The 26,947-nt window shown below is 39.2% G+C and overlaps 1 pseudogene; it reads left to right on the top strand.

The window, feature by feature from the left end:
* Positions 1-10,471: 10,471 nt before the first annotated feature.
* On the top strand, positions 10,472-20,256 carry LOC102407936 (annotated as a pseudogene).
* Positions 20,257-26,947: the final 6,691 nt, after the last annotated feature.

Below are 26,947 nucleotides of genomic sequence, written 5' to 3'. Positions count from 1 at the left end.
TGACTTTGGAGCCCAAGAAAATGAAGTCTGTCCCTGTTTTCATTTTCCCCCCATCTATTTGCCATAAAGTGATGGGACCAGATGCCACGATCTTAGTTTTTTGAGTGTTAAGTTTTAAGCCAACTTTTTTCACTCTCTTCTTTCACCCTCATCAAGAGGCTCTTTAGTTCCTCTTTGCCCTCTGCCATTAGGGTGGTATCATCTATCATCTATATCATCTCAGATATATGAGGTATATCTGAGGTTGCTGATATTTCTACTGGCAACCTTGATTCCAGGTTTTGATTCATCCAGCCAGTACATCACATGATGTACTCTGCATATAAATTAAATAAGCTGGGTGACTTAATCCCTTTGATTTGGGGTAGGTTTTGTCGATCATTTTGGAAATAGGTTAATCAAGTCATAATTTCAAAGATAAATGAGAAATAGCTCATTGTGACTCAAACATTCTTTGCCCCCACTTTAAGCTGTATCTCCTCCAACTTTTACTCAGGTTTTTCACTCAGGAACAGATCTTCAAAAACAAGATGGCTCTAAGAATAAGGCAGGCTAGTCTCTTGTTAATGAAACAGGTATCCCAGTATATATGAATGAAATGGGTAATGTCAATCCTCAGTGTCCAATCTCAATCCTCATTAAGTCTGGAGTGGGTGATGTTGATGTATAAATTCTGTTGTATGTAAATAGATACTCCTCTATTCTGCTCCCCAATCCATTGCCATTTCCTTCCCATCATCTGTCTTACTCCTTATCAGAGGCCAAACCCTAGGCTTTCAGATTCATTCTATTGAAGGCACAAATATTTCATTGACCTGGAGAATCAAGAACCAAAACCAAACTCTGAACCTAGAGCTAAGCAGAGATCTCCCAACAAACAAACACTGCTCTAGGTTTTTCCAGATGAGAACTGGACCACAGCAACTGGATTGTTTGCAGATCCTCTGAATGAGACTGAGCCCTGATAAACTGGGATTTTATTTGGAAAGTTAGCTGACTGAAAAGATGGCAGGCTAGTGCCTGAAAAGAACCATCTTGTCAGGGCCTGAATGTTGGGTTCTTTTCAGAGATGGGTGGAGATGAGGAAACAAAGTAAAAAGACCATTTAATTCTTGCAAATACTCCTAGAATGGCAAGCCTCCAGCAGGAAATATGTTAGCTTCACTTCTTTATAGCCCTTCACAGTGGGCAGGGTCAAGCTATCTCCCTGTTAGCCAAAAAAAAAAAAAAAAAAAAACCACCTTAGAAAAAGAGTCAAGTGAAAGGGGCTGGGCAGGGCTCCCTGAGGCAGGTTGTTATGTATGCCTATAATAAGAAAAACCAAATAAGAATTGAAGTCACAGATGCAGATCCAGTGTGGATTCAAATGAACCCTTACAGTTACAGAGTTACTATGGAGTTTAAATTGAATATATTGTGCTCTCACCTTTAGATTCCTGCCTCTTCTCTCCTCAGCCTTTGATTTTGGAAAAGTCTCTCAATAGTCTCACCTATAACAAATACAATATTTCCAAATGAACTGCTATTCCCTACACACTCCATGATTTCAAATAATAATACAAAGCTAAATATTGGCAGAGAAATAGACACAAACAGATAAGAAAGAGAAGAGAGAGCCCAGAGATAAACCCATACTTATACAGACAATTAATTTAAAACAAAGGAGCAAAAAATATAAAATGGAGAAAGAATAGTTTCTCCAATAAAAGATGTTGGGAAACAAGACGGCCACATGCAAAATAATGAAACTAAACCACCTTCTCACACCTTATACAAAAACAGCTCAAAATCAATTAGAGACTCCTACATTCATAGAAAGTGAACCCATAAAACTCCTAGAAGCAAACATAGACAGTATGTTCTTTGACGTGAATCTTAGTAATATCTTTCTGTGTATGTCTTCTTGGGAAAGGAAATCAAAAGCAAAAATAAATGAATAGAACTGCATCAAATTAAAGAGTTTCTGCACATCAAAGGCCAACATCAACAAAAACACACAACCTACTAAATGGGGGGAAATGTTTGCAAATCACATATCAGCATAAAATATCCAAAACAGATAAATAACTCACACAACTCAACAATAACAAAAACTCAAATTTAAAAAGATACATGCACTCCAATGTTCACACCAGCATTATTTACAGTATCCAAGATAAGAAAGCAGCTTAAGTATCCAACAACAGATAAATGGTTAAAGAGGGTGTTTTACATGTATGTATACATATATAATATATACACAATGGAATATTAGTCATAAAAAGGAATGAAGTCCTGCCATTTGCAACAATATGAATGGTCCTAGAGGATATTATGTTTAGTGACATAAGTCAGAAAGAGGAAGACAAATACCACATACTGTTACTTCTATAGAGAATATAAAAAACAAAAAATGAATTAATATAACAAAATAGAAACAGATTATCAGTGTAGAAAACTACTAGTGATTACCAATAAGGAGAGAGAAAGGGGGAAAGACAAGATAGACTAAGACTAAGAGGTACAAACTACTATGTATAAAATAAATAAGCTAGAAGGATATATTGTAGAGCACAGGGAAATAAATCCATTATTTTATAACTTTGAACAGAGTATAATATACAAAAATATTAAACAACTATGTACACCTGAAGCTAATATAATATTGTAAATCAACTATACTTGTCCTTCTCCTTCTTGCCTTTCATGATTGATCTCCTGAGAGCTTGCATGCCACTGGGAGGTGACCCCCTTTCCATTGTTACTTCATAGTAGAAAGAAAATTAATGAAACTGTGAGAACTGATCGGAGGGTGTCTGATTGATCGCTTAGTTTTCACAGGCCGAGGCAACACGGATCTGTGGGTGTCACCCTCACGACCGCACTCACAGTGGCCTTCCCTGCCTGTGGGCAGTGCTTCCTGATGACAAGTACAGCGTACTTATCAGTGAAGGGCCTGCGACATAACGCCTTACAGAGAAACACACACACGGGAGAAAATTGTCCAACCTTGAACACTGTTATTTATATTTTTAAAAATGAAAAAGATCATTGTGTGCTAACCACTTACTTGATTCTGTTCTGTGGTGGATGTGGACAGTTATGTTTGAGCTTTGTATTTTGTGAGAATCTCAATGAAACGAAGAACTCCAAAGACAGTCAAAAAAAAACGAAAACTATACTTGTTATAAAAATAAATACTAGAACATTAACTTATTTCATTTTTATAACATATGTGGCTAAATTACTTAATCCACTATGGTTCCTTATAATTTTAAACTTTGGAGTTCTATCATCTGCATTTTTTGTCCTAAACAACATTTTTTGTCTTTTTTGCTGTGTTAAGATTTTAGGACTTTCTTTTCTACTGAATATCTCTCTTTTCAACCTACAACAAGATTTAATTTATTTTACCTAGTGCAATAAAAAGCTATGCAATTTATTGCATTTAATTTTATCACTGTTAATTTTTAAAGTTAAAAACATAACACTATACACATATTATTCACTTCAAGGAAAAATACTCCTACATATATAAAACAGATTAGAAGCCTGTTGCTTCTGTTGTTCTTTTCCCACTGACTTCTAAATATTTAAAAAATAAAGAATGTTTATATACTATATTAATTAGGAATTTAATTCACATATTAATAAAGTAATCTTACACATGATACCAATAATAGTTATTTCTAACAATTATATATTTCATTAAATGATTTTGCATTTGATTAAAGTTTGCAAAACACATGTTACAAACTGGACCAGAGCCTTGTATAACACAATGGAACTATGAGCCATGCCATCTAGGACCATCAAAGATGGATGGGTCATGGTGGAGAGTTCTGACAAAATGTGATCCAATGGAGAAGGGAATGGCAAACCTCTTCAGTATTCTTGCCTTGAGAACCCCATGAACAGTATGAGAAGGCAAAAAGATAGGACACTGAAAGATGAACTCCCCAGGTCAATACGTGCCCAATATGCTACTGGAGATCAGTGGAGAAATAACTCCAGAAAGAATGAAGAGACAGAGCCAAAGCAAAAACAACACCTAGCTGTGGATGTGACCAGTGACGGAAGTAAAGTCTCATGCTGTAAAGAGCAATATTACATAGGAACCTGGAATGTTAGGTACACGAATCAAGGCAAATTGGAAGTGGTCAAACAGGAGATGGCAAGAGTAGATGTTAACATTTTAAGAATCAGAACTAAAATGGACTGGAATGGGTGAATTTAACTCAGACCACCATTATATCTACTACTGTGGGCAAGAATCTCTTAGAAGAAATGGAGTAGCCATCATAGTCAACAAAAGAGTCTGTGCAGTACTTGCATGCAATCTCAAAAAAGACAGAACAATCTCTGTTTGTTTCCAAGGCACACCATTCAGTATCATAGTACTCCAAGTCTATGCCCCAACCAGTAATGCTGAAGGAGCTGAAGTTGAACTGTGCTATGGTGACCTACAATACTTTCTAGAACTAACACCCAAAAAGATGTCCTTTTCATTATAGGGGACTGGAATGCAAAAGTAGGAAGTCATGAGATATCTGGAGTAACGGGCAAATTTGGTCTTGGAGTACAAAACGAAGCAGGTCAAAGGCTAGCAGAGTTTTGCGAGATAACACACTGGTCATAGCGAACACCCTCTTCCAACAACACAAGAGAAAACTACACATGGACATCACCAGATGGTCAATACTGAAATCAGATTGATTCTATTCTTTGCAACCAAAGATGGAGAAGCTCTATACAGTCAGCAAAAACAAGACTGGAAGCTGACTGTGGCCCAAATCATGAACTCCTTATTGCCAAATTGACTTAACTTGAAGAAAGTGGGGAAGACCACTAGACCATTCAGGTATGACCTAAATCAAATCCCTTATGATTATACAGTGGAAGTGAGAAATAGATTCAAGGGATTAGATCTGATAGACAAAGTGCCTGAAGAACTATGGACAGAGCTTCATGACATTGTACAGGAGGCTGTGATCAAGACCATCCCCGAGGAAAAGAAATTCAAAAAGGCAAAATTGTTGTCTGAGGAGGGCTTACAAATAGCTGAGAAAAGAAGAAAAGTGAAAGGCAAAAGAGAAAAGGAAAGATATACCCATTTGAATGCAGAGTTCCAAAGACTAGCAAGGAGAGATAAGAAAGCCTTCCTCAGCAATCAGAGCAAAGAAATAGAGGAAAACAACAGAATGGGAAAGACTAGAGATGTCTTCAAGATAATTAGAGATACCACAGGAACATTTCATGCAAAAGGGGCACAATAAAGGACAGAAATGGTATGGACCTAACAGAAGCAGAAGATATTAAGAACAGGTGGCAAGAATACACACAGAAGAACTGTACAAGAAAGATCTTCATGACCCAGATAACCACAAGGGTATGATCACTTACCTAGAGCTAGACATCCTGGAATGCGAAGTCAAGAGGGCCTTAGGCAGCATCACTACAAACAAAGCTAGTGGAAATGATGGAATTCCAGTTGAGCTATTTAAAATTCTAAAAGATGATGCTGGGAAAGTGCTGCACTCAATATGCCAGCAAATTTGGAAAACTCAGCAGTGCCACAGGACTGGAAAAGGTCAGTTTTCATTCAAATCCCAAAGAAAGGCAATGGCAAAGAATATTCCATCTACTGCACAATTGTACTCATTTCACACACTAGCAAAGTAATGCTCAAAGTTCTCCAAACCAGGCTTCAACAGTACATGAACCGTGAACTTCCAGATGTTCAAGCTGAATTTAGAAAAGGCAGAGGAACCAGAGATCAAATTGCCAACATCCACTGGATCATAGGGAAAACAAGAGTTCCAGAAAAACATCTACTTCTGCTTTATTGACTACGTCAAAGCCTTTGACTATGTGAATCACAACGAACTGTGGAAAATTCTCCAAGAGGCGGGAATACCAGACCACTTGACCTGCCTCTTGAGAAAACTGTATGCAGGTCAGGAAGCAACAGTTAGAACTGGACATGGCACAACAGGTTGGTTCCAAATTGGGAAAGGAGTACGTCAAGGCTGTATATAGTCACCCTGCTTATTTAACTTATATACAGAGTACATCATGAGAAATGCTGGGCTGGAAGAAGCACAAGCTGGAATCAAGATTGCCAGCAGAAATATCAATAACCTCAGATATGCAGATGACACAACCCTTATGGCAGAAAGCAAAGAGAAACTAAAGATCCTGTTGATCAAAGTGAAAGAGGAGAGTGAAAAAGTTGGCTTAAAACTCAACATTCAGAAAATGAAGATCATGGCATCCGGTCCCATACTTCATGGCAAATAGATGGGGAAACAATGGAAACAGTGACAGACTAAATTTGGGGGCTCCAAAATCACTGCTGATGGTGACTGCATGCATGAAATTAAAAGACGTTTGCTCCTTGGAAGAAAAGCTAGGACCTACCTGGACAGTATATTAAAAAGTAGAGACATTTCTTTGCCAACAAAGGTCCGTCTAGTCAAAGCTATGGTTTCTCCAGTAGTCATGTATGGATGTGAGGGTTGGACTATAAAGAAAGCTGAGCACCAAAGAATCGATGCTTTTGAACTGTGGTGTTGGAGAAGACACTTGAGAGTCCCTTGGACTGCAAAGATTTCCAACCAGCTCATCCTGAAGGAAATCAGTCCTGAATATTCATTGGAAGGACTAATGCTGAAGATGAAACTCCAATCCTTTGGCCAATTGGTGTGAAGAACTGACTCATTTGAAAAGACCCTGATGCTGGGAAAGATTTGGGGCAGGAGGAAAAGGGGATGACAGAAGATGACATGGTTGATGGCAAATCTGACTCAATGGACATGAGTTTGAGCAAGCTCCAGGAATTGGTGATGGACAGGGAAGCCTGGCGTGCTGTGATTCATGGGGTCGCAAAGAGTTGGACACGACTGAGTGACTGAACTGAACTGAACTGAACTGAATGTATACAACACATAGAATTTAGGTTGCAGTAATTGATTCATTCTTTTTAAAAATAAATTAGTATGATTTGTAAATTGTGTAATTTGTATGAACAAGTTTTGATAGTGTTCTCTTTAATTGTAATTCAGAATGTTCTTGATATAGAATTACATTTTTTTTTTGCCAGTCCTATTATTCTATGAAATGGTGGACTTTAACTTGGCTTTACCCAATTACCATGTCACAGTAGTGAACTCTGAGTAAATTATGATTTTCTATTTGCCAAATTAAACATAATATTTTCCTGGTTGCAATAGCACAATTTCCAATAGTACTAATTATTGTTGGTATCTAGCAACATAGCAGAGAAGGCAATGGCACCCTACTCCAGTACTCTTGCCTGGAAAATCCCATGGATGGAGAAGCCTGGTGGGCTGCAGTCCATGGGGTCGCTAAGAGCTGGACACGACTTCACTTTCACTTTCATGCATTGGAGAAGGAAATGGCAACCTACTCCAGTGTTCTTGCCTGGAGAATCCCAGGGACGGGGGAGCCTGGTGGGCTGCCATCTATGGGGTCACACAGAGTCGGACACGACTGAAGTGACTTAGCAGCAGCAGGGACATAGATTCTTCTCAGATCTAGAAACAATGGTGACTGCTACCCAACCTCTCCAAGAAGTGTGGAACTTTCCATATTAAGAGAAATACATTTTTCCAAAATAAGGGAGATACTATTTATATTGAATTCCAAAATTTCAAACTTGCATTACATTATGCTGAGAAATCAGAAGTAGTGGTTGAGAACAATAGATCGGATTTAGGAATTTTAAAGACACTGTTATCTTCAATGAGGTGGAGACTTGTGGGGACCTATGGGGTCATTACATAAGATCAACTCAAATTTTATTATTTCCAGAGGAGAGTAACAATGCTGATGAGGGCAGCCTTTAAGTAACTAGAATTGCTATAAGTAGCTGCCTCAATTTATATCAAGAGCAGTTCAGCTCGGTTGCTCTGTCATGTCTGATTATTTGTGAGCCCATGGACTGCAGCACGCCAGGCTTCTCTGTCCATCACCATCTCCTGGAGCTTGCTCAAACTCATGTCCATCAAGTCGGTGATGCCATCCAACCATCTCATCCTCTGTTGACCCCTTCTCCTCCTGCCTTAAATCTTTCCCAGCATCAGGGTCTTTTCCAGTGAGTCAAGTGTTGGCATTCATTAAAAGTAGTTTTATGGATATGTATATCCAGGAAATTAAAGTTATAAAAATAGATTCAATATAAGGGGCACTATTCTCTTTGGAAATTGAACATAAGGTGGTATGATGCAATGGCTGAGCTTGTGGAGTTTGGAATCACATAAAATGGCTCAATTTAGCAGCCTTGCATCATTGCAAAAGTTACCTTCCATTTATCGTTTTTTTATCTCCATCTGTAGAAATAGAAAGTGTATTTCACAGAGATGATGTGAGAATTAAATTTTCAAAAGATGTATTAAAAAGCTTAGCAAAATTAATTCATGGTAGAAAATAAAAGGCTTAAAAGTTGCTCAATAAATCTTGGTTATTTTTATTGTGATATGGCGAGTATTGTCAAAAGAACTATTAAGGTATGTAAAGAAGGATTGCTTATCAGAGTTGTAGTGAAGTGTAAATTAATTCAGAACTTTAAGATGATAATTGACCTCTAAAGTCCATTCTGAATGTGAGATATTTACATTACTGTGTACTGTTTATCTGAAAATAAAATTATGTATTAAATTATATATCACAATACGCAATTCATAGTTTTTCCAAGGTGTTCCATTTCCTGAACACTCTGTAATATATTCATTACCAAGGTCTATTAATTTATTTTCTTTTTTTTAATTTTATAAATTAAAAAATTTAGTTGGGGAAAAATTGCTTTACAATGTTGTGTTAGTTTCTGCTGTACAACAATGTGAATCAGCTATAAGTATACATATATCCCTGGCCTCTTGAGCTTCCCTTCAGCCCCCTTCCCCATGCTACCCCTCTAGGTCATCATAGAGTACTGAGCTGAGCTTCCTGCATCATACAGCACTTTCCCACTAGCTATCTATTTTACACATGGAAGTGTAAATATGTCAGTGCTAGTCTCTCAATTCGTCCCACTTTTCCTTCCCCTATTGTGTCCTTAAGTATTTTCTGGAGGTGCCGCTAAACTCAGTGACAGTAACAGGAGACAGACCTGACAGAAAAGAAAGAAAAACCTTTTCACTCAGGTTAAATAATTGACTAACTTTAAATTTCCTTTAGTTTATCAGGGACATTTCGACCGGTACGGAAGTACAGACTATGCTCTAATCAACAGCTATAATTTTGTCACATCATCTGTTACCAGGAGATGCTATTTCTTGAGGAGTCCACAGAATCACAGCACTTCTCAGTATTGAAGTAACTGAAAGATTATAATGCTTTCATTTCTACTGTAGAGGATAAGTAATTTACCCACATCTGCAACCCTAAGTTATGGTGCAAAAAGGGCTGGATTAAAGGTCTCCTAACTTGCAATCATTTTCTCTCCAGCACCTCAACTCCTAAACACATGCACACATACATTTGTCAAAATAGCTCAGTCTCCAAATAGAGAGGAATGCAAGCTCCTAAAAGGCTCAAATGTGTGATTCTTCACTGATCAGCACAGAACTGACTCACAATAGGGGCCTAGTTAAAATATTTCAGACCCAACTGGATCAAACCTTTAAAGCACTAAATTAAAACAATCCTTTTGTTAGAGAAAGAGGACCATCATACTAAATCTCTGACCAGTAACTGATGATGCTTTTCATCTGTGATGCTAATTGGTCTCTAATACTGAGATCACCCAGTTCAGTTCAGTTGAGTCACTCAGTATTTTCCGATGCTTTGCGACCCCATGGACTGCAGCATGCCAGGCTTCCCTGTCCATCGCCAACTCCCAGAGTTTACTCAAACTCACATCCATTGAGTCAGTGATGCAGTCCAACCATCTCATCCTCTGTCACTCCCTTCTCCTCCCGCCTTCAATCTTTCCCAGCATTGGGGTCTTTTCAAATGAGTCAGCTCTTCATATCAAGTAGCCAAAGTATTGGAGCTTCAGCTTCAACATCAGTCCTTCCAATGAACACCCAGGACTGATCTCCTTTAGGATGGACTGGTTGGATCTCCTTGCAGTCCAAGGGACTCTCAAAAGTCTTCTCCAACACCATAGTTCAAAACAATCAATTCTTCAGTGCTCAGCTTTCTTTATAGTCCAACTCTCAGATTCATACATGACTACTGGAAAAACCATAGCTTTGACTAAACAGATCTCTGTTTGCAAAGTAATGTCTCTGCTTTTTAATATGCTGTCTAGGTTGGTCATAACTTTTCCTCCAAGGAGCAAGCGTCTTTTAATTTCATGCCTGCAGTCACCATCAGCAGTGATTTTGGTGCCCCCCAAAATAAAGTCTGGATTGGATCACCCAATCCAGAATCAAATACTGAATTCCTTGGCTGCTATCACTTGGGTGGAAGAGGATCACAGAACCCATTTGAGTGGGACTTGCCTGCTCCCCTCACACCTTGCCCTTTCCTGTTCTCCAGCATGGTGTGCCTATATTTGTTCAGAGGCTCCTGGATGGCAGCTCTGACAGAACAACTGGTGCTGAGCCCTCCCCTGGCTTGGGCCAGGGAGACCCAGTGTAAGCATATACCTTGGATAGTGAGCTATTGTGGGGTAGGGGAAGAAAGGAACTTAGTTTTGTCACTGTGTCCAGGTCATGTCCCTTAAATATTGTGATATAATCTTCAGTGACCAGCTATCTTTGTCATATGGATCCACAATTCTTTCTACAACAAAAAGTGTGTAGATAAGTTGCCCTCTATAGAGCTGCATCAGGGGCTTCCATATGTATAAGACACAGTTTTTTTTTTTCTCACTTCTCCTCCAATAGAACATCCCTAGCCTTCCATCCCATTCTTTCAGTGTCTTAAAAGGATTTAGAAATAAAATTGTCAAAATAATTCCCCATTGGCATTTTCCTTTATTATGTTGAGTTATGACAAGGAAAGGGAAAATTTCTCTCAGAATTTTATGAGAAACTGTAAAGAATTAGAAAGATCCCTCCTAGAAGACTCTGTGTTATATCCTCGAGAGCATCTGTGATGTTGGTGCCTCTCTCTAATATGTGAGAATATATCAAAGGGTCTCCTCCATATCTTTTCTTACTCCTGAACCCTAATGTTAAAAATGTCTGTATCCCTGCCCTGGAGGTTCTCTGGCAAAAGCTGGGACTAGTTTTCTCTCTGTGTCTTCAGGATAAAGCTGGATAAAGTTTAAACAGCTTCTAGTAATCTTTAGTACTTGAAATGACTCTTTAGATGAGGACCATACATGGGATGTTCTTTGATGCTTTAAAGAACTTACAGCATCTTCTGAAAACCTAATACAGGTTAGTGTTCACTAGGAATGTATTTTGAAACTTTCTAGATTATTTCTCCTACATCTCTTCATTCTTTGATTTGAGCACATGAGAAGAGATTCAACTAGTAGAGAATAAATAAAAGGTTCATTCATCATGCCTACTATGTTCCTTAATTAATCATGTTTTGTTATCTCTCCTTCTAGTTCTTCCCTACTTTTCCCCAGCTTTGTCATTGCCATTACTGAAAGTCCCCAACATTTGTACAGACCCATACCATTATAATAGATCCACTGGATGAGATAAAACTTAATGAAAATTTCCCTTTTGCTTAAAAATCACCTTTTTCTTTCCTGTGAATGTTTCAGGCAAATAGTAGAAGAAGAAAGAGGAATTTTGTCTGAATTTGTTACAGAAAGTGGAAGGGACATAATATCATTAAAATGAGAGTGTTGGAACTGGAGCTCCTTCTTCTTTTCCAAGATCCTCATAATAATCTATTCCCCAGACCATGAATTTATTTGTTTAGGTCACTGATGTTTTTCTGAGCAACTATTATATATGGGGCTCTGTCTGGACTCAGAATTCTATATGAATAATATTGCTAGAAAAATCCCAATTATCATGGAACTTGGCTAGTGATAGGAGAGGAAGATAATCCAATTAACAAAGAAAAATATTTCAGAGAGCAATAGTGTTGTGATAAAAAATATATCAGGGTCATGGGACAGAGAAAATGGGATTCACTTGACTTCAGTTCAAGTGGCTAGGGAGGCCTCCCTGAGACAGTGACTTTTATTAATAGATGAAAAATGAGTGATGAGAAGGAAGTGGTTATGTAAAAGACATAAGACAACTGAGAAAGAACCAAGTGTGGCAAGATATGTGCTGTGTTTAAAGGACTGAAAAAGGCTAGAGTGGTTGAAGCAGAGTAAGTAAGTTGATGAGTAGAAATATGAGGTTGGAGAGTAAATTAGGAGCCAAATCATTTGGCCCTGATGGCTAAGGTAACTTTTTTTTTTAATTTATGGAAAAAGATATGTGAAGCTACTGAAGGGTTACAAAGAAAGTCAGTTTATATTTACCAAAAAAATAATTCTAGTGTATATTGGATTATAGGGATTCATCAGGGAGACCACATAGGGTTGCAATAGAATTCTCCAGGGAAGATGTGCTTAAGTCCTCATTTATTGTGGTGGTGACAAAGACAGTGGTAAAGAGAAAGGGAATAGATTTGAAATAGATATTTGTATATAAATTATATTAGGGAGGAGTAGAAAATCAAGCTTATCCCTCAAGACTCTGTCTTGAATTGCTGGAATAAATGTAAGGATCCTGCTTATTGAGATAGGGAAGACTAAGGGAGGAAAAAACTTGAGGTAAGTGGTCAGGAATAAAAGTTTTATTTAAGCTTAAAATAATTTTTTGGACATTTATGTGGAGCTGTCAAGGGACTAGTTGTATTTATGAGACTGGAATTCATGGGGAAGCCAGGGCTGAAGATATATATATATGTTGTGGTCATGGACAACTGTGTTAAAGTTGCACATGGAGAGGGAGTAAGTAGCAGAAGACAAGAAGCAAGCCAGGGTCAGTAAGTCAGCAAAGGGGTCTTAGTAGGAGTACCAGTGATATTGATGAAAACCGAGAGAATGTGATGCAGAGAGCAAGGGAATTTAGATTTTTCAAGGAGGGGGAGAGTGGCTATTTGTGGTATGACTAAGAGGAGGGTGAAATGAGAAGAAACGTGACAGAAGTGAGCACTGGGTATGGTGGATCTGACATTTGCTGTCACTGCAGGAGACCCAGATTTGGCCCCTGGGTCAGGAAGATCCCCTGGAGGAGGGTAAGCAACCCACTCCAATGTTCTTGCCTGGAGAATCCCATGGACAGAGGGGATATAGTCCATAGGGTCGCAAAGAGTCGGACCTGTCTGAAGCAACTTTGCACATATGCACGCAGTATTTAAGACAGAAGCTTGACTGGATTGTTGAGGAAAGAATGGGAGCTGAAGAAGAGAGGAATGGATTACAGATGACTCTTCTGACTAGCTGACCTCAGGGACAAACTGTGCTCTAGGACAAGGGAATCAACTGGACCCAAAGCATAAAGATAAGGGCTTGACGAGAAGCTGGGAAAACCTGAGAATCAGACATGTTTAGTCACCAGCAAGGAAGCATTAGAGTGCCCTTGAATGCTGAGGTGACTGGTTATGCAAAATGTGTTTAATCAATACAGCCAATATTTATTAGTGTCCTAGACTACACCACTTATTTTACCCTAATGTTGGAGTAACAACAAACCTGATTTCTGTCAACATGGAGCATCATAACATTTTGCAGCTACTTTGCACCAGGCCTATAAATTTCAGTATGTAATTCTTATAAGTAGCATATCATATCTGTAGCAACTAAAAACATGTATATCTATGGAATCTAAAATTCAAAAAGTTTGAGTTATTTACTCAGGGTCACATTGTTAATTCTAGAATCTAGATTGTATTATCTAAAATGAGTACATAGAAATTCCCTTTCTTCTCTTTCAGCATAACCCTTTTATGTTAGATTCACACATACTGCATTATGATATATAAAATGTTTCTATTCTTACTTCGGAGAAGGCAATGGCACCCCACTCCAGTACGCTTGCCTGGAAAATCCCATGGACGGCAGAGCCTGGTGGGCTGCAGTCCATGGGGTCGCTGAGGGTCGGACAAGACTAAGTGACTTCACTTTCATGCATTGGAGAAGAAAATGGCAACCCACTCCAGTGTTCTTGCCTGGAGAATCCCAGGGACGGGGGAGCCTGGTGGGCTGCCGTCTCTGGGGTTGAACAGAGTCGGACACTACTGAAGCGACTTAGTAGCAGCAGCACTCTTACTTGCTCAAAATGGTAATTAGTGATAAAATTAGCTGAAGACAATTTCCAAATGATGATGAAGATACTTCTTGCTTTAGGAAGTTAAGTAATAGAAAGATCTTGTGAGTTAACATTCATAAGGGTTATAAAAGTCAAAATGTCAATATATTTATTGAGCACCTATTTTGTGATCAGCACTAGGAAATGCCGCTCTTTAATTTCACACTTAATAACATTCTGTGAGGAATATACTATCATCAAATCTGTTTTAGAAATAAAGAAAAAAGGCTCATGGATGGTAAAACAGAGCCAAGTAGAAGAGCTCATGTTCAAATTCAGAAGCTCTGATTCTACAACTTGTGATTCTAACTACCGTTAGTGAACAGTGGCTTGATTGTGTCTGAATTACTGATAAAATTTCTGATATTTATATACACAGTGTCTTGGGCATGTGTATATTTGTGGTTCAGTGGTGCTATAAGAGCTGCTAAATCCAATATAAATGAGAAATTTGCATTCATTCTGCATTTATTATTTGACGAGTTCATATAGTAGGTTCACATGAGCAGATGGTCATGGGCAAGTGTTAAAAAATACAAAGAAGTTTTATCTTCCTTCTTGTGAGATTAACAAATTGGGCTAATGTTACCAAATTAAAAACAGCATGCTCAATTAAATCTGAATTCAGATAAACAACAGTAATTTATCAAAAGTACTGAGAATCCTGTATTTTTTTTGCTGAATCTGGAAACCTTAAGTCGGAGACATGAACCGGATAAACAGTGCTAACCATACAAGCTGCAGTGAACAGTAACTTCACACATCTTAATTTTGTAAGGTTGTCATGCCTCAGGAAGATATTTAACAATGTCAGAATAGTAAAGTAGATCTGGTCCACCCTTCTTTCTGCCATCATTTCTAAGTGATGGTGTCTACTTAAAGTCTGAGGACCTGCTCGTTTTTTGTAAATTATCTATATGAGAATATCATCTTCTTAGTTTCTCCCCTTTGAGGGGACCTGACTACAGAAACAGAAGTTCTGCATCTGACCAATGGTAGTGTTTGATGCCTATTTGTATTGTGGGAACTAGGAAACAAAGAAAATGAAATCGCTGAAGAATGAATAGGAATAAAATGTCTGTGCCTGCAGTTTACTTCTGTAGAGAAGTAGTGGACCAGAGACAGATAAAATAAGAACAAAGAAGATGTGAAAGATAAATTATGACATTGCAATTGGTTGGCAAGCAAATAAATGAATAAACCTTGGTCCTGAACAAATTAACTTTGTTAGAAAAACAGCGCTTCACTGGGTCCTGATTCTTAACAAATATAAGCTTCGGTGGCACCAATATTTTCAACAAATATAATGTCGGGTGCGCGTGGGCCTGTGGGCCCCACAGCCTGACCGAGAGGCTGTCTCCTCTCAGAGCACTTCGTGCACCAGTTTAAGGGCCTGTGTTACTTCACCAACTGGACGGAGCAGTGTGGAGTGTGGTCAAATACGTCTACAACAAGCAGGAGTACTCGCGCTTCGACAGCGACGCGGGCGAGGACCGCGCGGTGACCGAGCTGGGGCGGCCTCAAGCCGAGCACTGCAACAGCCAGGACGTCCTGGAGCGGACGCGAGCCGAGGTGGACGCGGTGTGCAGACACATCAACAGGACTGGTGAGCTCTTCATGGTGCAGCGGCGAGGTGAGCGCGGGGGGTGGGGGTGGGGGGGGGCGGCGAGCGGGGTGTGTGTGTGTGTGTCAGAGAGAGAGCGCGAGCGCGAGCGAGAGATAAACGGACAAAGAGATACAGAGATACTTGACTGAATCCAGGATGAGTGCATACAATGGGAACCACTACAAATCACGAGAGCCTGTTGCAGAGGAGACAGTGTGAATTTGTCAGTGATGGTGAGGGCCGACTGTGTGAGGTGTGCGCTGTGAGGTGAGGTGTGATAGAGAGCGTGTGCCGTCCGGGCAGTATCCTGGGGTCCGAGAGGACTGGGACGGAGGAGAGGTGTGAGCGGAGCGCTGCAGGAGGGAGGCTCCAGGCACTTGGTGTCGGGGGAGGTGAGGGGAGGGGAGGAAAGGCTGACACGGGTGGGTGTTCAGAGGGGCCAGCTTCTAGGTGGCTGTGCTTGCGGGAGGGTTTGAGGAGGAGAGGTGAGGAAAGGAAAAGGATTGGGAGCACGTGAGAAGAGTCACAGCCTGCTCTTGGCACCCACCCTCTTAATACTGACATCCCAGAAATGAGTGTGCAGGCATTTGTGTGCAAGAGTGTTTCATTGAGAAAAACTTAACAGACTACTTTCTGAAAGGTGGGGGAAGGGAGCCTCTGTAGCTCCTCTGATCTTTCTGAGACTTCTTTTCTGTGTAAATCTTTTCCTCTTTCCCCCTTTAGTCTATGTATTTTTACATAGTTGAAATGATTGTGTAACCGACTTTTGAATTATGATTTTTTAATATACGGACATTACTATTTTTATAATGCTAATACTATTAGGGTAGTTTCATATCATTTGTTTTTATAATTGTAAGAGTTTACCTCACAATACCCTTTATCAGATATCAGATCCTTTTTCAAAGATGTATAGTGCCAAGTACTCAGTTTAAATTTTACATTTATTAAAACATTTGTATTTCTTTGATTTCTAAGATTCTTGAACAGCTCTCACATATTTATTGGCCTCTTGTTGTTATTGCTCTAGCAATTATTTATTCGCTATTATTTCTAGGGTCCTGGTATTTTTCTCAGTGATATGGGTTCTCTATCCAGCAAAATTAACACTATTGATATTTGATTCATCTTTTTCTCAAGTGTGGTTTATATTTTTGACTCAGTTTATTATTTTCAATGACAGAAATTTAAACATTTTGTTTAATGAAATATGCTGCAAACTTGTTAGGAATGATTTACCATCAATTTTAAACTTACCATTTTAGAATATTTTAAATTGTTTTCTTCCAAGTTTCTCCATTATTGTATTTTAAAATTGTATTTATTAAGGCTGATATTGTCAGAGATTATCTCAGACACTAGGCACACATACTAATGAGGCCCAGACCCTGCCCCTAACTCAAGTGTCAGCTTAAAAAGAATGTGCATGCTAAGTTGCTTCAGTCGTGTCTGACTCTTTGCAACCCTATGGACAGTAGCCCTCCAAGCTCCTCTGTCCATGGGATTCTCCAGGCAAGAATACTGGAGTGGGTTGCCATGCCCTCCTCCAGGGGATCTTCCTGACCCAGGGATGGAACCCTCATCTCTTATGTCTCTTGCATTGGCAGGCAGGTTCTTTACCACCAGCTCCACCTGGGAAACTCTTGAAAAGGGAGAAAATTATAAAGTGATAATAATTCCAATAGTAAATTCACTTGTTTTGCAAAGGAGAGGGATTGACCAGCAGAGTTTAATTACAAGAATTCTTTTTTAAATTAATGACTTTCTTTCCTTCTCCTTCTGGACTCATGCTTTTTTTGGAATTCAACTCAGAGTTAGAGATTCACCTGTGTCTTTGCATCTTACCAGGGTAGAACCATTTCTGAGGTGTTCTAAGGTGTGAGTGCCTGGAGACAGCTTTCCTCCAGGACTTCATCCTCTGTCCTTGTAGCTACCCCACTGCTCTTCCCTAATTTACCCACCCCACTTTGAATCATAGTTTCTCTCAAATTGAACAAGGATAATAAATAGCTGTGATCCACTGAAGGCTAAATTCCAGTTACCGCTTTACATACTTTGGGTGCTTTAATCTTCACATAACCCTAGGAGGTGAACTAGTATTATTATTTGTTTCTGTAGGTGAGAAAGATGGGCACAGAGCAATGTAAAAATCTCCCAGGATCAATCAGTAAGTGGCAGAGTCTGGATTTGAGTCCAAGAACATGGATTCAGAAATGACACCTTTAATTAAATACTATATGCTTTACGCAGATTTGTAAAAATTCAGCAATAAATGTTTCCTGAAATGGGAAAAAAAAAAGACACATAAGTATGCTCAACATCTCTCAAACTAATGTGCCAATGCTGTAAAGGTTAATCAGGGTCGTGGCACTAACTTCCAAAGTTGGCCAGTTGGCTGGTTTTGAGGGAGACCTGCCCAAGGCTGCAGTCTGGAAATGGAGAGTGGATTCAGAAAGGCAGCCAACCGGGGAGACTTACTCTGCTTCCTCACTGATTCCCTCCATCTTTTCTCTCCTAGGGGAGCCTACAGTGACTGTGTATCCTGCAAAGACCCAGTCCCTGCAGCACCACGACCTCCTGGTCTGCTCTGTGAACGGTTTCTATCCAGGACATGTTGAAGTCAGGTGGTTCTGGAACAGCCATGAAGAGGAGGCTGGGGTGATCTCCACAGGCCTGATCCAGAATGGAGACTGGACCTTCCAGACCGTGGTGATACTTGAAACAGTTCCTCAGAGGTCTACACCTGCCAAATGGATCACCCCAGCCAGATGAGCCCTCTCCCAGTAGAATGGAGTGAGAAGCTCTCTTATCTCATAAATTCCTCACTCACCAAGGAGGGGGCTTGATTTACTCTTGAGTGTCAGGTGTCTCCTCTCCCTGCAGCCTATTTTCATTTGCTCTATTTTCCTCTGTCCTTCAGCTTAGGTTATTAGAATAGTCTAATGAATACCCTGTGATAGAAATCCTTTGATATTTATAGATATCCTGTGATAGTTTGGACTAATACCTATATCCGTCATGAAGGCAGTTATGCCTGACAGCAGAATAGAGTTGTTCCTAGTTTGAATGTCCCAGTGATATCACAGTTCATGGTCACCCCATGGCCCAGGACACCAGTTCCCTTTGTCAGGCTGGGCTTGTAATTCTGACCCTGTTGCTCTGAGTTCATTGTTATTTGACAAGGGATACATCCTCTACAATGTAGGGCCCTTCTGGTTATGAAGTGAGTCCAGTCTTAGCTCTGCCTTTTATTAGCTCTGTGATGCTAGACAAATTACTTTATCATTGAGTTCCTGGCACCTCACCCTTAAGATGTTGAAGTAGCAGCCTTATGTGATATTTAAATGAGTTTAATGCTCAGCTTGTATCTGCTCCATGTGATTCTTAAATCTCTTTTCCAGAAATGGTGAATTATTCTTCCAGGGTAAACTTTTTCCCCCCTAATCTCACAGTTTTGAATCTCAAAGTCTCAGAGAAGTTAGAATTGGGCTAAAAATCACTAACACTAGCTTCTTTTCTCAGGGGCACAGTCTGACTCTGCTCAGAGCAAGATGATGAGTGGAGTCGGGGGCTTTGCTCTGGGTCTGCTCTTCCTTGTGGTGGGGCTGTTCACCCACTTCAGGAATCAGAAAGGTAAGGAGCCCGTTGGCAGCTGACACTCCTTACAGACTTTGAGGGGAAGAAATATGACTTTGCTCAGTTAATTCTCTATAAAGGGTCTCTCAACAACCCTTTATAAAATCTTTCTTTTCCTAGTTGACCTCGAATTTCCTGAAATCCGGAAATTGACAGTCCATGGTTAACTATGGTTAAGTATGAGGTGATGGCTTGCAGATATAAGAAAAATGTTAACATGCATGGAGATTTGTGGTAGAAATCCTAGGGTAAATGCAGGAAGAAACACTAAGACTGAAGAAGTTACACTGAATTTATGTGACAGAAGCTTCTTAGGTCACAAGCTCTCAGTGTCTGCTCTCCTTCTTGCCCTGGCATCATGTGATATGGGTTTGGTATTAGGGAAATCTGAGGTCAGAGGCTGGGAATATTGTATCTGGGGACTAACTTGCCTCCATATATTTTTAGCATGTATCTTCCCTTCTCTTTCCTGGGACACCCTGCACTTCAGCCAACAGGTAATGTTCTTTAACTCTCTTTTAGAAACACGTGTAGTCTCCCTAGAACAGGTGGTAGAAGCTACAAGACAGAGACTGAAATAATGGGAAGGACTATGGATCTGACATATGATCAGGTGTTTCCACTAAAGCTTCTTCTCTCTACTAAACAGAAGGCCTATGCTGTAAAGTAGCTTTTGGCTCAGGGAGACTTAATTTGTGTTCCTTCTTACTACAATGCTTTAACATGAGGCCCTTGAAAGAGGAGCAAAAAACTGCTTGCAGAATTAGATCTGGAAACAACTGTCTCTTCTATCTTTTGCAGGACTCCTGAGCTGAAGTGAAGGTGGTGATACTCAAGCAAAAACCTTCTGTCCCAGCAGCATAAAAAAGTTTCCTTATTCACTCAATTTTTCCACAATAGTACTTCTTAGGGTCTAGTTTCCTCTTGGTTGAGTGACCCTGCAGAAGATGTGCTTCTTGATGGCTTCCTCAGCCCCTATTCTTGACCTGGAAGTCCTCAATATTGATTGCAATACCTTATGTTCATTTTTTTTTCTGGTGATTTCTGTTTTTAACCTTTACTGCCTCCTGTGCATCTGAACTCATTTTCTGCCCACATTCTTCATAAAGTCTTTCTCAAATAAATATGGAGCAAACAACTTCTACTTTATACAATTTCAAGGAAGGAAGTAGAAAGAACAGAAATGCATCATAAAATAATAATGGCTTTATTTACATTACTGAAGTTTTGTCACTCCAAAGATTTTCCTGTTTCCTTTCTTGTTTTTTCTTGGATTTTTTTGTATTCTCTAATTAGGAATATTTGCTTAAACTAGAACAAACCCTTGTTGAACCCATTTCATGGCAGTCTCCTACATCTTTGTGTTTTCAAAGACAAAAACACAAGTTTCTTCATACCATGGGCTACAGAAAGGGGCAAAAAAAATCGAAGAAATATAGGTGACTTGTCAGGGCTTGATGCCCTGATAATTTCTGTAATCCTGTTCTTTTTTCTCTTTTCCTTGTTTTTTTTTTTTTTTTTTTTTTTTTTTTTTTTTAAAGAAAATATCCAATCGTGGGTATTTCTTGACCTCTTTTATTAGGCTAATGATGGGCTTCAACACTTACTGAGTCTAAGCTCCTACGGCTTGCCAATGCAACAGGCCAGTCAGTCAATTGAGAGACAGTGTGTTAGGACAAGGAATAGGGACCTTATTTAGAAAACCAACAGCCCAAGAAGGTGGTGGGCTGCCGGCATTCGAAGTATTGGTTAACTCTGGAGCAATGAACAGCCAAACTTGAGTTCCATAACATTCATTGTGGTGGCATGGGAAATTGGAAAGTAGATGAAATGAAGTATTAGTCGCTCGATTGAGACCTACTCTTTGCGACCCCATGGGCTGTAGCCCACCAGGCTCCTCTGTCCATGGAATTCTCCAGGCAAGAATACTGGAGTGGATTGTTGTTCCCTTCTTCAGAGGAAGTAGATAGAAGACAGAAAAACATCTCTGTAGATTCATGCAAACAAATATAAGTAAAGAAATCAAAGATGTAAAGAAGCTAAAATTTTAAATTTATAGCTGACATGAATTTGACTACCTCCAATAACTACAGGGTATGTATTTCCTTAATTGTTACAAAGAATATCTACAAAATAAACCATATGCTATGGCCATAAAACAAGTTGCACAAAGGGTCACAGGAATACAATCATATAGAATATATTCCCTGACAACAATCTGTTTAAATTATAATTAATAACATTGAGAAAATAGCCAAACTTTTGGCAGTGAGGTAATACACTTCTAAATAATATATGGCTTATGAAAGAACAAATCAAATGAGAAATAAGAAAATATTTTAAAGAAATAGTAAAACAGGTTTTTGAGATTTGTGATATGAAACCAAAACTGTTCCTAAAGAGAAATTTAGAGGTTTAAATGCTTAAATTATAAAAGGACAAATACACAAAAATCAGAGATACAAAAGCTTAAGTTAATCAGGAAAAAGTGAATTTAATTTTAAAAAGTAGAATAAAAAATAATGCAAGAGAGAAAATAAATACAGTTGAAAATTGATGTTTATTAAAAAAAGAAAGAAACAGAGTCAAAAGTTGTTTATTTTATTTTTTTTAATAAACCTCAAAGATTGATAAGGAAAAAAAAGAAGAATCCAAATAATGAACATTTGGAATTTAAAAGATGCAATTCTTTCAGATTCTATAGGTATTAAAAAGATACCAATAGGATATTATAAAGAATTTTGTGCCAGCAGATTTGCTATTTTAGGTGAAATTCATTGAAAGACAGGAAATTTCAAGATTTATTTCTATATAACAAATCATACCTTGAGGTCTATCCAATGAAGAGAGGACTATCACTGCTGCCCCATGACAGCAGTCCCCAGCCTTTTTGGCACCAGGAACCAGTTTCGCAGAAGACAGTTTTTCCATGTACAAGGGCAGTGGGAGAGGGCTATGGTTAAGGCGGTAAATCCAGTGATGGGGAGTGCCAAACTAAGCAGCTTTGCTCACTAGCTGGCTGCTCACCTCCTGCTGTGTGGCCCAGTTCCTAACAGGCCAGTGGTCCACAGCCTGGGGGTTGGAGACCCCTACCCTATGAGATAAGTCTGAATTATCCAGGTTTCTGGTTTTATTTCAGGGCAGATTTGTACAGTCACAATTTTCAACACTTCTTGCTTAGGAAAGCTGTGGAGAATTTTTCTACATCTCTTTGCTTTCGCAAGACGTTTTATAGTTAAACTTCACCGATGATACTTTAACAGTGATTTACCAGAAATGGGCCACAAGTTTTCCCCAACATTTCGTGGCTTACTTCAGTGTTATCAAGACTATCAAGAATTTCACAACACACTTAGTGTGAATCTTCTTATAGCGACTATGTCTTTAACTAACAAAGAGGGACAACCAGAGGCACTCTTAGATGCCCATCTGGGTAAACATTCCAGTGATTTGTCCATATAGGAGCATAACAAGGAGTTTGTTTTGCCGAGCTTGAAAACACATGCCTATAGAACTCTAGGGTGTGGAAAGGATCATGGTCAGACTGGAGATATTGCAATTATCCCAGTTAATAACAGCAGTAGCACCAAAGGAGATGATGACAGCTAAAAGAGGTTAGTTTTAACTCTTGTTCTGGAAGAGTTAAAACCAACTGCTATGTATTTTTCCCAGATGGCAGAATCAATTCCTATAGGACTGATCCTTTTTATCCTTCTGTGTTTTGCATAGTTTACAATTTTTAGAAGTAGTAAGTTTTCCTCACTTTTGGAGAAGTTTAATGCTTCTAATAGTTATTATGTTATCTTTTGCTGTAGTTATTAGAAAACATTCCCTGCCCCCCTCTGGTTAACAATATAGCAAGGTAATTTTTTAAATTAACTGAGCCATTGGTTCTCATTTTAACAATTGACTAGAAGCCTCTGAAAGACTTTTCTTTAAGGTCAGGTCCCAAATTCTGAACTATAAATTCTGGCAGGGTGTCTTTCTCACACAGCTCATCTTTAGATCTCTAGGTGGATGTTTAATAACATCAGTTTTTATACACTTATCTTCCTGGTGTAACTTATGGAATAAACAAATGACCAAATTATGCATTGTAGCAGTTTATTAGTGAGGGCTACACACTAGTAAAGTAATACTCAAAATTCTCCAAGCCAGGCTTCAACAATATGTGAACCATGAACTTCCTGATGTTCAAGCTGGTTTTAGAAAAGGCAGAGGAACCAGAGATCAAATTGCCAACATCCGCTGGATCATGGAAAAAGCAAGAGAGTTCCAGAAAAACATCTATTTCTGCTTTATTGACTATGCCAAAGCCTTTGACTATGTGGATCACAATAAGCTGTGGAAAATTCTGAAAGAGATGGGAATACCAGACCACCTGATCTGCCTCTTGAGAAATATGTATGCAGGTCAGGAAGCAACAGTTAGAACTGGACATGGAACAACAGACTGGTTCCAAATAGGAAAAGGAGTACATCAAGGCTGTATATTGTCACCCCGCTTATTTAACTTATATGCAGAGTACATCATGAGAAACGCTGGACTGGAAGAAACACAAGCTGGAATCAAGATTGCCGGGAGAAGTATCAATAACCTCAGATATGCAGATGACACCACCCTTAGGGCAGAAAGTGAAGAGGAACTCAAAAGCCTCTTGATGAAAGTGAAAGAGGAGAGTGAAAAAGTTGGCTTAAAGCTCAACATTCAGAAAATGAAGATCATGGCATCCGGTCCCATCACTTCATGGGAAATAGATGGGGAAACAGTGGAAACAGTGTCAGACTTTATTTTTCTGGGCTCCAAAATCACTACAGATGGTGACTGCAGCCATGAAATTAAAAGACGCTTACTCCTTGGAAGGAAAGTTATGACCAACCTAGATAGCATGTTCAAAAGCAGAGACATTACTTTGCCAACAAAGGTTCATCTAGTCAAGGCTATGGTTTTTCCTGTGGTTATATATGGATGTGAGAGTTGGACTGTGAAGAAGGCTGAGCACCAAAGAATTGATGCTTTTGAACTGTGGTGTTGGAGAAGACTCTTGAGAGTCCCTTGGACTGCAAGGAGATCCAACCAGTCCATTCTGAAGGAGATCAGCCCTGGGATTTCTTTGGAGGGAATGATGCTAAAGCTGAAATTCCAGTACTTTGGCCACCTCATGTGAAGAGTTGACTCATTGGAAAAGACTCTGATGCTGGGAGGGATTGAGGGCAGGAGGAGGAGGGAACGACAGAGGATGACATGGCTGGATGGCATCACTGACTCGATGGATGTGAGTCTCAGTGAACTCCGGGAGTTAGTGATGGACAGGGAGGCCTGGCGTGCTGCGATTCATGGGGTTGCAAAGAGTCGGACACGACTGAGCGACTGATCTAATCTGACATACTCCTCCAACATTCTCAAAATTGCTCTATGATATTGAATGTAATATTCTCCTGGTTGCAACGACACAACTTCCAATTGTACTGAATTCTCACTGGGGTCTGGGGACATAGCTTTTCCTCAAATTCAGGGTCAATAATGATGTTCACCTAACCTCTTCAAAAAGTTTTGAACTTTCCACATTACTAGAAATATATGTTTCCAAAGTAAGTGAGATACTATTTCTGTTCTATTCCAAAATGTTCATACTCGCACTACATTATACTGATAAATCCTGAGTTGAAAATAAAATTTGATATAGGAATTTGGAGTGCTCTCTTATCATCAGTTAGAAGGAGATTAGTAGGGAGCTATGAGTATCATCAGGAAATGTCAACTCACTCCAGTGTTCTTGCCTAGAGAATCCCAGGGACAGGGGAGCCTGGTGGGCTGCCGTCTATGGGGTCACACAGAGTCGGACACGACTGAAGCGACTTAGCAGCAGCAACAGCAGCATAAGTATCATCACATAAGAGAAATGCAACTTTTTTTCATTTCCAGAGGAGACTAACAATGCTGGTCATGGGAATATTCTGAATAAACTGTAATTGTACCATATCAGTTCTCTCAATTCATATAAAATGTTGCCATTTGTTAAAAAAAAGTAGTCTGATTGATACATGTATCCATGAATTAAAGTGAGGAGAATGGTTTTGATCTAGGGGCACTATTTTCTTTAGAAATTCAATGTGAGGTTGTATGAGGTAATGGCTGAGCTTATGCGGTTTGGTGTCACCTATCTCTTTGCGACCCCATGTACTATAGTCCTAGGAATTCTCCAGGCCAGAATACTGGAGTGGGTAGCCTTTCCCTTCTCCAGGGGATCTTCTCAACTCAGAGATCAAACCCAGGTCTCCTGCATTGCAGGTGGATTCTTTACCAGCTGAGCCCCAAGGGAAGCCCACAACTTACTAAAACTTGACTCAATGAGGGTTTGTATCCTTGCAAAGGTTGTTTAACCTCTGACAACCATTTTATTCTTACCTATGTATTTTGAGACGACTACTTAAATCACTCAGATGATGTGAGAATTAAATTTTAAAAATGTGTAAAATGCCATTGTGAATTCCGTATACAAAGTCTCAAATATTGCTCAATACATTTTAGGAATTTTAATTGTAGCATGGAGAGTACTCTGTCACTAGACATATTAAGACGTGTAAAGGAGGCTTGCTTATTAGAACTGGGGTGGAGTGTAAATTAACACAACTTTAAACAGGGAGTTGTACTTTAAAGTTCATTCTGCATCTGAGAGATTGTATTTATATTCACATAAAGTGTAAGAAACCTAAAAGTAGAATTATAGTGTTTAAAATTATATAACTATAATAAAGGCTGTAACATAGTTTTTCAATAGCATTCTGTTTTATTTTAAATTGAAGTATAGTTGATATACAATATTATATGATACAGGTATACAACATAGTAATTCACACTTTTAAAAGGTTAAACTCCATTTATAGACATTATAAAATATTAGCTCCACTCCTTCTGTTGTACAATATATCCATGTAGCTCATTTTTTATTTTATACATAATAGTTTGTACCTCTTAACCCCCTTCCCTTTTTTGCCCCTCCTCATTTCCCTCTTCCAACTGGTAACCACTAGCTTGTTCTCCATATCTTTGAATCTGATTCTTTTCGCTATAAATCCTAGTTTGTTTTGGGCTTCCCAGGTGGCACTAGTGGTAAAGAACCCACCTGTCAACGCAGGTAGACATAAGAGACACAGGTTCGATCCCTGGGTTGGGAAGATTCCATGAGGAGGGCATGGCAACCCACTTCAGTATTCTTGCCTGGAGAATCCCATGGACAGAGGAGCCTGGCAGGTTGTAGTCCATAGGATCGCACAGAGTTGGACACGACTGAAGCGACATAGCATACAAGCACATGCTAGTTTATTTTAGTTTTTAGATTTCCACATATAAGAGCTATCATACAATATCTGTCTTGTTCTCCCTGACTTCACTTAGTATAACACCACTCCAATTCCATCTATGTTGCTGCAAATGGCAAAATTTCATTATTTTTTGTTGGCTATATATACCACATCTTCTT

This window comes from Bubalus bubalis, chromosome 2, assembly GCF_019923935.1.
Source record: "Bubalus bubalis isolate 160015118507 breed Murrah chromosome 2, NDDB_SH_1, whole genome shotgun sequence".
In the NCBI taxonomy this organism is placed as follows: domain Eukaryota; kingdom Metazoa; phylum Chordata; class Mammalia; order Artiodactyla; family Bovidae; genus Bubalus; species Bubalus bubalis.
This window is presented reverse-complemented; position numbering and strand designations above follow the sequence as displayed.